The sequence below is a fragment of the Rhinolophus hipposideros genome (genome assembly GCF_964194185.1).
Source record: "Rhinolophus hipposideros genome assembly, chromosome: 10".
Taxonomy (NCBI): domain Eukaryota; kingdom Metazoa; phylum Chordata; class Mammalia; order Chiroptera; family Rhinolophidae; genus Rhinolophus; species Rhinolophus hipposideros.
This window is the reverse complement of record NC_138056.1, coordinates 29,389,817-29,403,038: the sequence shown is the minus strand read 5'-3', so window position 1 is coordinate 29,403,038 and position 13,222 is coordinate 29,389,817.

Below are 13,222 nucleotides of genomic sequence, written 5' to 3'. Positions count from 1 at the left end.
TGATTTGTGATGTTGAGCATTTTTTCATATGTCTATTTGTCATTTGTATTTCCTCTTTGGAGAAATGTCTCTTCAGGTCCTCTGCCCATTTTTCAATTGGGTTGTTTGTTTTTTTGTTGTTGTTGAGTTGCATGAGTTCCTTGTATATTTTGTATATTAGCCCCTTATCAGAGGCACTATTTCCAAAAATCTTCTCCCATTCAGTTAGTTGCCTTTTTATTTTGTCAATGGTTTCTTTTGCTGTGCATAGCTTTTAAGTTTGATATAGTCCCATTCATTTATTTTAGCTATTACTTCCCTTGCCTTTGGAGTCAAATTCATAAAATGCTCTTTGAATCCAAGGTCCATAATTTCAGTACCTATGTTTTCTTCTATGCAGTTTATTGTTTCAGGTCTTATGCTTAAGTCTTTGATCCATTTTGAATTAATTTTGGTACATGATGACAGATAGCAGTCCAGCTTCATTCGTTTGTTCGTGGCTTTACAATTCTTCCAGTACCATTTATTGAGTAGACTGTCTTTTCTAAATGTATGTTTTTTTGCTTCTTTGTAAAAAAATTATCTGTCTTACTTATGTGGTTTTATTTCTGGGTTCTCAATTCTGTTCCATTGGTCTATGTGTCTGTTTTTCTGCCAATACCATGCTGTTTTGATTATTGTTGCCCTGTAGTACAAGCTAAAGTCAGGGAGTGTGATACCTCCAGCATTGTTCTTTTTTCTTAAGATCGCTTTGGTAATTTGGGGTCTTTTTTGGTTCCAAACAACTCTGATGATTTTTTTCTTCTATTTCTTTAAAAAATGCCATTGGGATTTTGATGGGGATTACATTAAATCTGTGTATTGCTTTGGGTAATATGGCCATTTTAACTATGTTGATTCTTCTAATACATGATCACGGAATATATTTCCATTTCTTTGTGTCATCTTCAGTTTCTTTAAAAATGTCTTTTAGTTTTCAGCATATAGGTCTTTCACATCCTTGGTTAAGTTTATTCCTAGGTATTTTATTCTTTTTGCTGCAATTGCAAAAAATATTTGTTTTTGGATTTCTTTTTCTGAGATTTCATTGTTAGTATATAGGAATGCAATGGACTTTGGTATGTTGATTTTGCAGCCAGCAACTTTATTGTATTCATTGATTGTTTCTAATAGCTTTTTGGTGGAATCTTTAGGATTTTCTGTACATAACATCATGTCATCTGCAAAGAGTGACAGTTTACCTTCTTCATTCCCAATTTGGATGAATTTTATTTCTTTCTCTTGCCTGATTGCTCTGGCGAGGACTTCCAACACTATGTTGAATAGCAGAGAAGAGATAGGGGACAGCCCTGTTGTGTAGAGCAAAGGGCTTCAGTTTTTCACTGTTAATTATGATATTAGCTAAGAGTTTGTGTGACACATTTTAGAGAAGAGAAAACTGAGATCAGTTTTAAAATGAGTCCATACGATGAAAATGAGTCCATATGATGAAATAAGGAAAGATACCTTACAGAATAGGATTTTACTTCTAACCTCATTCATCTAGACCAGAAATGCTGCTGTTTCCCTATTTAAGTTCATGATTTGACTTCTTCCTCAGTAAATTATCTCATCCATTTTCTTTTAGAAAGCTCTGTGTTTTTTGTTGTTGTTGTTGTTAATTTTATCCTCTCATTTTCTTCATTTCGCAAATCTATAGGGAGTAATATTTCCTCAATTATTTTTAATCCCTTTTCAGGCTCTAGTGTTTTTCTGAATGACATAAACACCAATCAAAATATAATTATAAATATTTCAGACGTTAGCGCACTGAAATTTTGATATTAATAATTTCAGTTACCTCTGTTTCCAACCTTTAACAGTATATAGTCAAAATCAACACATTTTGCAAGTTTGGAATTACAATTCCCTTGTTTCAGACTTGAGCTATGTTTAGTAACTGACTGTTTAGACTTGACCAGATATCTATTTTTTTAACCTCAGTTTTTTAATTTGAAAAATTAACTTAATATTTATTCATTACAATAATATTTTAAAGGTAATAATGATAATGCATGTAATATTTTGCAAGTAAGAACCAAGCCTACTATGCTTTAATTTTCCTATAGCTGAAGAAGCTTGTAATTTTGAAAAATAGTACTTATTAATAATGGTGTAAAAATCTGCAAATCTCATTTTAATTGGTTAACAATAATTTAGAAATATCAAATTTTTCCTTATTTGTCAATCCAAATCTCTTGATTCTTGTCTTATAAAAATTATCAAATTTTGCTTTGAATTACCATCAAGTGTACACATAATATTACCACTACAATATAGTAGAAAAGTTTAAACTTTTATACGTGTAAACTTTTCCAGGATTTAGCAAATATTTGGCAAGAGAACATTAGATAAAATTATTGATGATTATTAATTGGCAATTCAAAAATCTGTAATATCATCCTCTTTCCAGTACAGTAGTATTAATACAATGAAATAATGAAATAACTGTCCAATGATATGTATCTACACAACCAGACAAAATTCATGAAGCAAATGTGTTCATATATTAGACAAAAGATTATGCAGAACTGTTATCCTTGAGAGAATGGGAACAAGAATAATAAGCTTGATCATTGCCCTATTTTTTGGCCTGAAGGCATTTATTGAATAACAGCACAGGAATGTGGAATTCCAATAGAAATCCTAGCATCTATAATGTCCAGGATATAATAAAATATTACCAAGCATGCAAAGAATCAAGAAAATCAATACATAACCAGAAATGATAGAGATAATGGAATTAGAAGACAAATAATTTAATGAACATATGAAAATATGTGCAAAAGTGGGGAAAGAAAACATTGCCATAATGAAGAGAGAAATAGAAATATATTTTAAAATATTTCTAGCAATATATTTTATTACTAGAAATTAAAATAGATGTCTGAAGTAAAAAATTTACTAAATGGAACTTTTACCAAATTAGACTATAGTGAATGCAGATCAATAAATTGAAGACGGCAATAGAAACCAAATATTTAAACTGATTTGCAAAGTAAAGAAAAGCGTGAGGTAAGTGAAGAACAAAAAAGTTACCTGAGTTACTAATGGCCAAAGAAAACCCAGATTTTACGAATAGTATTATAGTATTAACCAATGAATCTAAGAAAGTGAATGAACCCAAGCCAGGATAAAAAGACAACCACAAATTAGAAATATCACAACCAATTGTTAAATCAATAATAGAAACAAATAAAGTAACAATAGAGAAAATGTAGACTATCAACACCAGAACCAAAATAAGAATGAAGAAAAAAGAATAACATGGTTAAAAAAAAAAAAAAAAAAAAAAAACCAGGATCCAAAACATATTGAAACTGCTGTCTAATGTGCTGAGAGAAAACATAATCTACTATGAATTTTATATCAAATAAAACTATTTTTCTAAATTGACAGCAAAATAATTTAAAGTTCAAGAACAAAATCTAAGAGCTCTTTCACCAGCACATCTATAATGGAAGAAATGTTAAACAAAAAACAAAACAAAGAACCTTGTGTTCAGCTGAAATTCTAGATATAAAATTGGATTTATATAAACAATCTAGGAATGCCATTGAATAATGGTTCTACAGGGTTTTTTTTAAAGTTATGTTTCTCTAAGTATACCATTCTTTAAATATACCATTGCTTTCAACTCTACATTGTGAGACACTTCTTTATTAAAAGTACTTTAGCTTCCTGATTTGTGTGTTTTTTTGTTTGTTTGCTTTTTAATTGGGGAATGTTGGGGAACAGTGTGTTTCTCCAGGGCCCATTAGCTTCAAGTCATTGTCCTTCAATCTAGTTGGGGAGGGCGCAGCTCAGCTCCAAGTTCAATGGCCATTTTCAATCTTAGGTGAAGGGGGCACAGCCCACCATCCTATGCGGGAATTGAATCGGCAACCTTGTTGTTAAGAGCTCACACTCTAACCAACTGAGCCATACAGCTGCCCCTCATTTGTGTTTTAGTGCCTACTCTTCATTCTACAAATTTGGCAACTTCCACTGAATTTGTTATTTTCTCCTCATATCGGGAGGATGTATTCTTCAGAATCCTTACACATCAAAATGAAGTTAATTTTTTTGGACAGTTGCTTTCTAATGAAACACAATTTACTCTTAAAAGCAAGACTGGTTTGGTTGCCAAGATATACAAAATCATTGGTTAGGTCTAAAAGACATTGCAGTTATGCTAATTACAATTAAAATCAAAGGATGACCGCTTTTCCTGTTTCAGGATGTGAAAAAACATGTGTTGAGTCACTGCCTAGAGAGCATTGGCAATCGAAGGGGTTGAAGGACACTGACATATGTTTTAAATTAGATGAGTCACATCAAATGTCCTGTATTTAATTCAAAAGATGAAGTCTTTGTTTCCTTGGGAGACATACTCTATAAAGATCTGGTTAAAAGACAGCGTGAAGTTCCACCTGGGCTGGAGCTTATGCTCATGTTTTACTTTGTTAGGACTGCCATAACAAAGTACCACAGATTTGGTGGCTTAAACAACAGACATTTAAGTTTTAAAGATTCTGGAAGCTGGAAGTCCAAGATCAAGGTGTCAGAGTTGATTTCCCCTGAGGACCTCTCTCCTTGTATGGCCATCTTTATTCTATGTTTTCCTATGATCTTTCCTCTGTGCATGTCTGTGTCCCAATCTCCTTTTCTTATAAAGATACCAGTCATGTTGGATTAGGACCCATTCATATGACTTCTTTTTTGCCAAAATTAACTCTTTAAAGCCCTTATGTCCAAATACAGTGGATGTACTCGGAATTAGGACTTCAAGATAGGAATTTTATGAGGACACATTTCCTCCCATAACAGTCCTATTTGAGGAGAGTTAAGGGAATTTTCTGAGTCATTCAGCACCTCTGTGACACCTCTTTCAGAGCAATGAACTGTCTAGTTCAGAGCTTCATGAAACATTTAATCTATTTAAATTGTATTCAACTGAGGCTTTTGTCACATACATTTGACTTCTGGTCAGGCAGGACCATTCCTGGACAAGGAGAACTTTATCACCAATGCTGACACTTTCTTTCCAAAGGGAGACATGGATTGGCTGTCTAGGGAGCCCTAACAGAATATCATCATGATGAAATGTTCTTTTGATTCTGGTAGACATTTGTCTGACCAATGTTCCCACCAGCACTCATAGAGCAGCCCAGGGGAAAAAATATATTTATGGATGCCATTTAGATTGCCAGAAAAACTTACAACTTATTTTTACTCATTGTTTAATTTGTTTTATTAACTTTAACAGGATGTGTATATTTCTAATAATTATACTATGTTACACAGAAATACCTACCAACAACTCTGTAAATAATGTTAGTGTCCAATTGTGTTTGAAAGTAATAATTAAAGAATAAAAACTTGATGATACATCATTCAGAAACAGCAGGCATTGATAAACATTAATCTTCATTTTAATCTAGGCATCGTTTTTTTTCTACATGGCAGGCCTATGCATTTTGGAAAGTAAAACAAAAACAAAATAGAAAGTGGAATCAATATTTATATGCTCAGAAGATCAGTATTATTTCCTCAAGAAAAGAAATGGTGTTAAGACTGAAAAAATATTTTCATGGTTTTTATTGACCTTAGTGACTATAGGCCAGGAAAATATATTTGGAGAGGACTATCCTTATCATTTATATGTTGGCCACTTAAGCCAGGGATAGTGGTAGATTTCATTCTTTGTAACCATTCACTTTGACATTTAGTTACTTACTGTCTCTTGTAATTATCTAAGAGCTTCATTGTTTACCTATCATCTTGGCAAGATTCTATAATCTGTGAGTGTAGGTGTGTATCTTTGAAAAAAATGTAGGCAATAATCCATCTCAGAATTGCCTAATCAATGTTGGAGTCTCAGTCTATATTCAGGGAATATATTGTAATACTGGACTTGAAAACTGGCTGTAAGTGCCATCTTAATCTCCCAAGGATAGTAGTCTTCAACCTGAACTACAGTCCACAAGAATTTCAGGGGATAAGAATGGAGTTATTCAATACACATCTTTAACTAGCTCCTCAGGAAAATGTTCCTTCTCACCAAAGTTCTAGAATTTTATTACAGGATTTTATAATGTTCAATGAGCCACACAAATCAGCACCCTAAAAGTTATTTCAGATTCCCCTACCCCGTCATAACCGTAAATCCAATCAGTTGCTAAATTTTATCAGTTTTGATCTCTTCAAAATGATTGATATCCCTTCCTTCTTTTCCAATACCATTCATTGCCATTTGCCTTCATTCAAGCTCTCCTGATTTTTTACTTTGATTCTAGCATAATTCTCTCATTTGTCTGTGTTTCTCTCATCCTAACATCTCATTAATCTACCCTCCACATAGGACTCAGAGAGATCGTCCTTAAGGGAAAATCAAACCTTGCCAAAGGTGAAGACCCTATAGGGGGTCTGTATGGTCTTCATGCTAATCCCAAACTTTGTCTCAATGTACAGGACACCTGTCAAAATCTGACCTTGGTTACAACTCCACCATTCTTATCCTCTCTCTGAGTTCAATAAATAATATTTATGATTTCATGATGTTAATTTTAAGTAAATTATTTCATTAGCTAATAGACATCAGCTACCCTGTTAGGAGCTTTATACCTAGAATCTGATTTAGAACAGAATTTCCTATTATTAAGTGCATTTTTATAGTGTTGTGATGGAGAGATGTCAGCATAGGGGATAATAATGGACAAAAGCTCAGGCTTCAAAGAATTTAGTTTTGAAAATTAAATTGAATATTATCATTCTGGTCTATGAAGAGATTACATGATGCAGTAAAAGAAGATTTATGAATCGAGTAATAAATTCTATTATATAAGGTTGTAGTGAACTATGATGAATTAATAGATCCCAGGTAAGTAGAATACCTGTAAGTGGAAAGTCACTGTGGTGGAGGAAAAAGAAAAAGCAAATACCTGTTGTGAGGAAGAATACATAGTTCAGTGGGTGGTTGGGAATAGCTTTATCCTGTATAAAATTGTTTTGTCAACTCATTCTTGGGAGTTCCAAAGGAATGAATGGTTTATTAACAAAAATACAGTTCAGGCAGGGGATAATGACAGCAAGCTTTTTTCCATCTGTATTTCTTTCCAACATAAAACCAGTGATCTTTCAAAACTACATAATTTTACTAACCAGTGTAATCTCAAGGAATTCAATAAAAAAGAATTAAAAAAAAACAATCTTTCTTAGTTAATCCCCTCTGATGAGCTTCCTTAATTAAAATAATAATAACAATAATAATAATAATAATAATAATAATAACAAAAACTGAAGGAATATTTTAAATGTGTTATCACTAGGAGTGAAAGCCAAAAAATCATTGTTGATTTCCACTATTAAATTCTCCATTGACAATCCATTCTTTTGAATTTGGAATTGGTGTTTTTTTCATGAATTTATTATGGCATTGCTCCCATTTTGGATGAAAACTCAGTTGATGCTAAAATCCAAAGAGATGGTGAGTTCCTTCAAATGACGTCAGTTGTTCCCTTTTACACATTCATCAGGTGCATCATATTTAGGTGTGATGTTCTCTTCAATTTTTTTCCCACATGTCCAGATGCCTTTCAGAAATAAATAATGAAAATAACTGTATTATATATATAGTATATCTATCCATCTGTATCTATTTCTATACCATCTATGTCTATATCTCCCTGTCTATCCATCTATCTATCATCTAGTTCCACCTTTTCTGCTGCTGTTATTGGCTTTGTTCCTTGCATTTCTCATGACCTAAGAGAAAGGTCTTTGCTTTAGAATTTTAGACAATAGACATCAATTATGTGCATGTATGACGGCTTTAAGAACATTTATAAATCAACATTTGCATTTCTGGTGAATACAAAAGAAAATAATGCTTTTGAAAGCCTAGGGTCATTAAAACAAATTTTTGGAATATTAAAAGTATTATTTTAAAAAACAAGATTTTATGAAGAGTAAAGTTGGAGAGGCCTGGGTAAAAGGAACCTTGGAGAAGGAAAATATAGGAATAAAAGTTTATAATTGAATTCATCAAGTTTTTCAAATAAAAATATGCAGAGAAGTCAGATAAGAATTTCAGTAATCTTTATTTCTACTTACGAAGTAAGTTTTATGTGTATTGGTAGAAATAGTCTGTAAAGTTTAATTAAAAGCCTCTCTCTGTTTCAATAAGCATCAAACTGGTCATTCGCGTCTTCATTTCATTAAATACAGAAGAGCATGAGGAAGTATCTAATTGTTAGCTTTTAATGTGCAAAAAGTTAAAAAAAAATGTCATTTTTAATTAGGCTGCTACTTACATTGTGTATGGTAAGAAGTAATGTTTCCTTTATCATAACAAAAATAAAAATACACTCTGTAATAAATATTCTTACTTTCTGATACTACAATATTTCCAAAAAATGTTCATTGATTAAAAGTGAGTACTTCTGATCTCACAGTATTTAGCCCAGTTCAGGATTATGAAGTTTATAGAAAGCCGTTTTCTTTCTTACTTTCAAATCAACTTAAATGAATGAAAATGGAATGAGTAAATGATTTACAGGCCAATATTAAAATGCATAGTCCTGGGTGTAAATGGGGAATGGGAAGGCAGATGGTTACAAATTAATGCTACTCCTACTGAGACAGGATGGTTATGTACATTTTACATGAGCTTATGGTTCTGGAATGCCAGTGTCATAGGCAAAATATTTACTCTAGTTGTTAAACATAAAGCACTGTTTAAAATGTAGAACTACTTAAAAGGACTGGTAAATCTGTCTATAAAATGTTCTGTTTCACATGAGGACATCATCTAAATAGAGTCTGTCAGAACATGGCATCAAAGGAGAGAGCATGCTGCCGAAATAAATTATGTACTTGTCAAAATATGACATCAACTTCACCTGTAATATTTGTGGAAAGTAGCATGAAAGGCAGGACCCAGTGAAATCAACTGGAAGCTGTGACAAGTTACAGTCTGTACAATTGGGTACACCTTATTCGTAAAGTTAACTCATTTGCAGTACCAGAATTTTATTTTGAGAACAAAGTGTCTTAGTGGTACTGAAAGGGAGGTGAGCATGATATCTGCAAGAATTGTTCACAACATTGTTTACACGATTTTTTATCTCTGTTTTTGAGTATTTTTTTTCACCTGTTGACATTGAATTTTTTTAATTAAATTTATTGTGGTGACAATGGTTGGTAAAATTATATAGGTTTCAAGTGTACATTTCTATAACACATCATCTACATATTGCATTGTGTGTTCACCAGCCAGAGTCAGTTCTTCCATCACCACATATTTGATCCCATTTTCCCTTTTCTACCTTCCCCACCCCCTTATCCTCTGGTAACACCTAAACTATTGTTTGTGTATTGTTCTTTATTTGTTTGTGTTGTTCCTTTGCTGTTTTCAGTTTTATATCACACATATGAATGAAGTCACATGGTTCTTGACGTTTTCTGTCTAACTTATCATGCTTAGCATGATAATCTCAAAATCCATCCATGTTGTCACAAGTGGCACTGTTTCATCTTTTCTTATGGCCGGGTAATATTTCAATTTGTATATATACCACATCTTTATCTAATCATCTATCAAAGAATACTTTGGTTATATCCAGGTCTTGGTCACCATAAATAATGCTGCAATGTACATTGGAGTTAAAAATCTGTAAGGATAAATGCTTTCAGATTTTTTTGGCAGATACCCAAGAAAGGGATTACTGGGTCAATGATAATTCTATTCCTAACTCTTTGAGGAACCGCAAAAAAGCAGACTAATAAAAAATGATGCAAAGGGGAACAATGATCCTTTGAGAAGCTAAGATATTTGAACAAAGCATATTGTTTTCCTAAGAAGTATGGATGGTTTTATCATGATTTTAGACTGTGGATGTCAGAAAATGTACCACTGAGGACCTGTTTTTGCAAACATGTCAAAGGAGACAGTATTTTAATGTTTCATGCAGAGAGTAAGGTTGGGGGACATGAGCCTAAGGCTAGCGGCTCCATTTGTGATCTGACACAGGATCACTCTTTCTTCAGCTTTCAACATTTTTATTTCCAGATTTGTTTCAGTGATTAATTTTTTCATATGATTATCTATATTCTATATACTTAAGGTTGATTTAATTGAACCTATGTGATTTTTTTTCCTTTTGAAGATTATAATTAATTCAATTTTCGTTAAGAGACTCAATGGGGAAATTTTATTTTCTTGTCAGTTTTAAGTAATTTCAGTATTCTACATGTCAATTACAATTATATTTGCCAGAATTTAGAAAATGAAATATATTATATGTTCAGAATATTTGCTATTTGCCAATCCCAGTGAGCTGTTCAGCTGCCTCTGTCCTGCTCTGTACCCAGCACCAGCTGGGCTTCCCTGCTGGCTGATGTCCAAGGCCCCGACAGGTCTAGAGAAGCTTGGCTCCAGCCCTGTCTTGACTTGGGCAGTCCCTTCCTCCCCTTCCTCCTTCATGCCTAGGGAAACTGAGGTCTCCCTGTTATTGCTAGTTCTGCTGCTTTGCCATCTTTGACAAGTTGGGTGTCCCTTCACCCCACCCACATCTTGGCAAACTCTTCACTTATTCTGTGAATACTGAGATTTTTCTGTAGGAACCAACTGATGCTTATTTAGGAGTGTTCACTGGAAGCATATTACACATACATATATGATGCTTTGCATTCGTATGGTAAGTTTGTTACATAAACTGAATTCAGTGGGCTACACCTAGGAAATAGCCACATAGTATATGATTCCATTGTATGAAATATTCAATTTACCAAACTACAGAGTAAGTGGATTAGTGGTAACCGAGGGCTGGGTGAAATAAGAAGATTGAAAGGTGAAGGCTAAAGGGAACAGAGTTTCTGAGTGTTGAATGTGTTCTAAAACTGATTGTGGTGATGGATGCACACCGTTGTGAATATACTAAAAGTCACTGAATTATACACTTTTAATTTGTGAATTGTATGATAGGTGAATTACATCTTAATAAGGATTTTTTTAAATAAAGAAAATTTATGAGCTTCATTGATAGTTGTCAAAACTGGGAAACAACCAAAATGAATGATAATGATGTGTCCATGTAGGTTCATGGATTCCAAAAATGTCCCAGTCTGGTAATGGACGGTGATTGGGGGAAGTGTGTGTGTGTGTGTGTGTGTGTGTGTGTGTGTGTAGCATGTTGCAAAAGTTTTTGTGCAGTTTAACCTTCACTAACTTCAGAGAAGTAAGTGCTACAGAATTATCCCCAAGATCCTTTGAGAGTTTATTTACATTTATTTCATACTGATTTCAGTCGTGTGAATGTCATGTGAATGTCCAAATAATTATTCACTTTAATTATTTGAGTCAGCCCCTCAGATTGAAGAGATTAAAGCTAATTGAAATACACTAAAATTTGCTATGCAACATTCAGAGAACTAAATATAAAAGAATCTGGGTCCATATGAGGCAAAAAATTCTATAGGAAAGATGGATTGAAGGACATATATGACCTTCGTGTAAATGTCTGGGTACAAGCAAACATTCCAGGCAGTGTTTCAGAGTTTCAAGGAGGTGGACATGGTAAGCCCCCAGTCAAGGTCTCCACACAGTAAAGGGGGACCCAGGTAAAATCTAGGTCACAGATGGAACCAGCAGAACATTTCATTAAGGTACATGTATAATGTGATGAAAGATGGTTTGGAAAATAGAATGGCAGGGTAGGGCAGAGGGACCTAGAGGTCCAAGAGGGGTGGAGAGAATACTGAGCTTGTGGGTAGGAGAGGGACTATGTCACAACCCTTTGTGACTCATCAATGGTCTGTGATGAACGCTTGGCAATAAAGTCCAGGGTCTGCACGCTCAGAGCTCAGTTGCCTCCAGCAGTATGGTGATTCAGATAATAGAACTTACAGAATGGAATGTGTTCTTATTTCTGAATAGTCTCATTGATACTTGTCCAAGCTTTGCTCAACATCTTTACAGGTAATCCTCACTTGCTTGTGTGGGTGTGGTGGCTCCTTCTGTCCCTATGCTACTCCTGGTGGGGATTCCATCTTTACCACCCTCTGGGAAACCAAAAACATCCTAAAGGTAAGGAACCCTGTGTGAGCCCCATCAGAGTTTCTTTAATGTTGTTTTCATTTCTAGTCCCACCTTTTAAAATGAGCGTGGTTTATCAGAGTTACACCTGAGGTGGGGAGTCAGAGAATAGAAATCTTTCTTGCAGAAGAGGCGTGGCCAGGCTAGGGGTTCAGCTGCCACTGTTTACTTGGAAGCTCATAGTCCATCTAAGTGTGGTAAAGGATTGACTCCAGGATTCAACTCAAAACAGTGATTTCCTGGCCCTGGCTTAGGTTATTTAGAGTTTGGGAACTCTGCAGGAGAACAAGGTTCCCCAGTACTTCATCATAGGTCATATTCTCATGTCTGGCATCACTCCACAGAGCCTCCCTCTGTGTTGAGCTGATCAGGAGAGAAGTCTGAGCCTCAGAGAGCTTCTGAGCAGAGAGGCTGGAGCCTGACCTCGGCCCCAGGTTACAGGGTCCTATGGGAGAGAGCAGAGATGCGATTGTTAGGCATCAGATTATATGCCCTCCTTGAATAGAAGACTTCTGACAGGGAATACCAAGTGTGGACGTCATAGACAAAATCCTTCCTTGAGTGTGTCAAAGAGGGAAAAATTGAAAACATTTTGAGCCCCAAAAATTTGATAAAAGGAAGGAACACAAAGTTCTAGTAATTAAAATAGATAATCGTATTCCTGGATCATGGATGTCTCAGTTTCCTATGAAAAGAAGTGACACAAACGATTCTCTTCTTTCTTTCTCAGCATCAGGCCAGAGCCAAGAGAAGAAGGAAAGGAGGGACATGGAAAGGTAAGTTCTGTGTCTTTCACCTAAGCTCTCCAAGGGTGACTCTGTCTGTCCTTTCCATGAAATCCCAGGTCCATGATCTCTGAGGATATTAGTTGCTATATATGGTCCTTCCCAGAAAACAGAGCCATCAGAGGAGAGGCTCATGGGAAGGCAGTCAGACACAGAGTCATTTTTCAGGTCCCTTGTTCAGCCATCTCTGGGCAGGAGCAGTGATGGAGCTGAGCAATGAATGTTTCCCAATAGATGTCAAGACTCAGAACTTCTGTCTGTTAATTTTGTTTAAGTACTTTGACTTCTTGGATGATCAGATTCCTCTCTCTGTAACCACTGACCTCTGCTTCACGGAGTGATT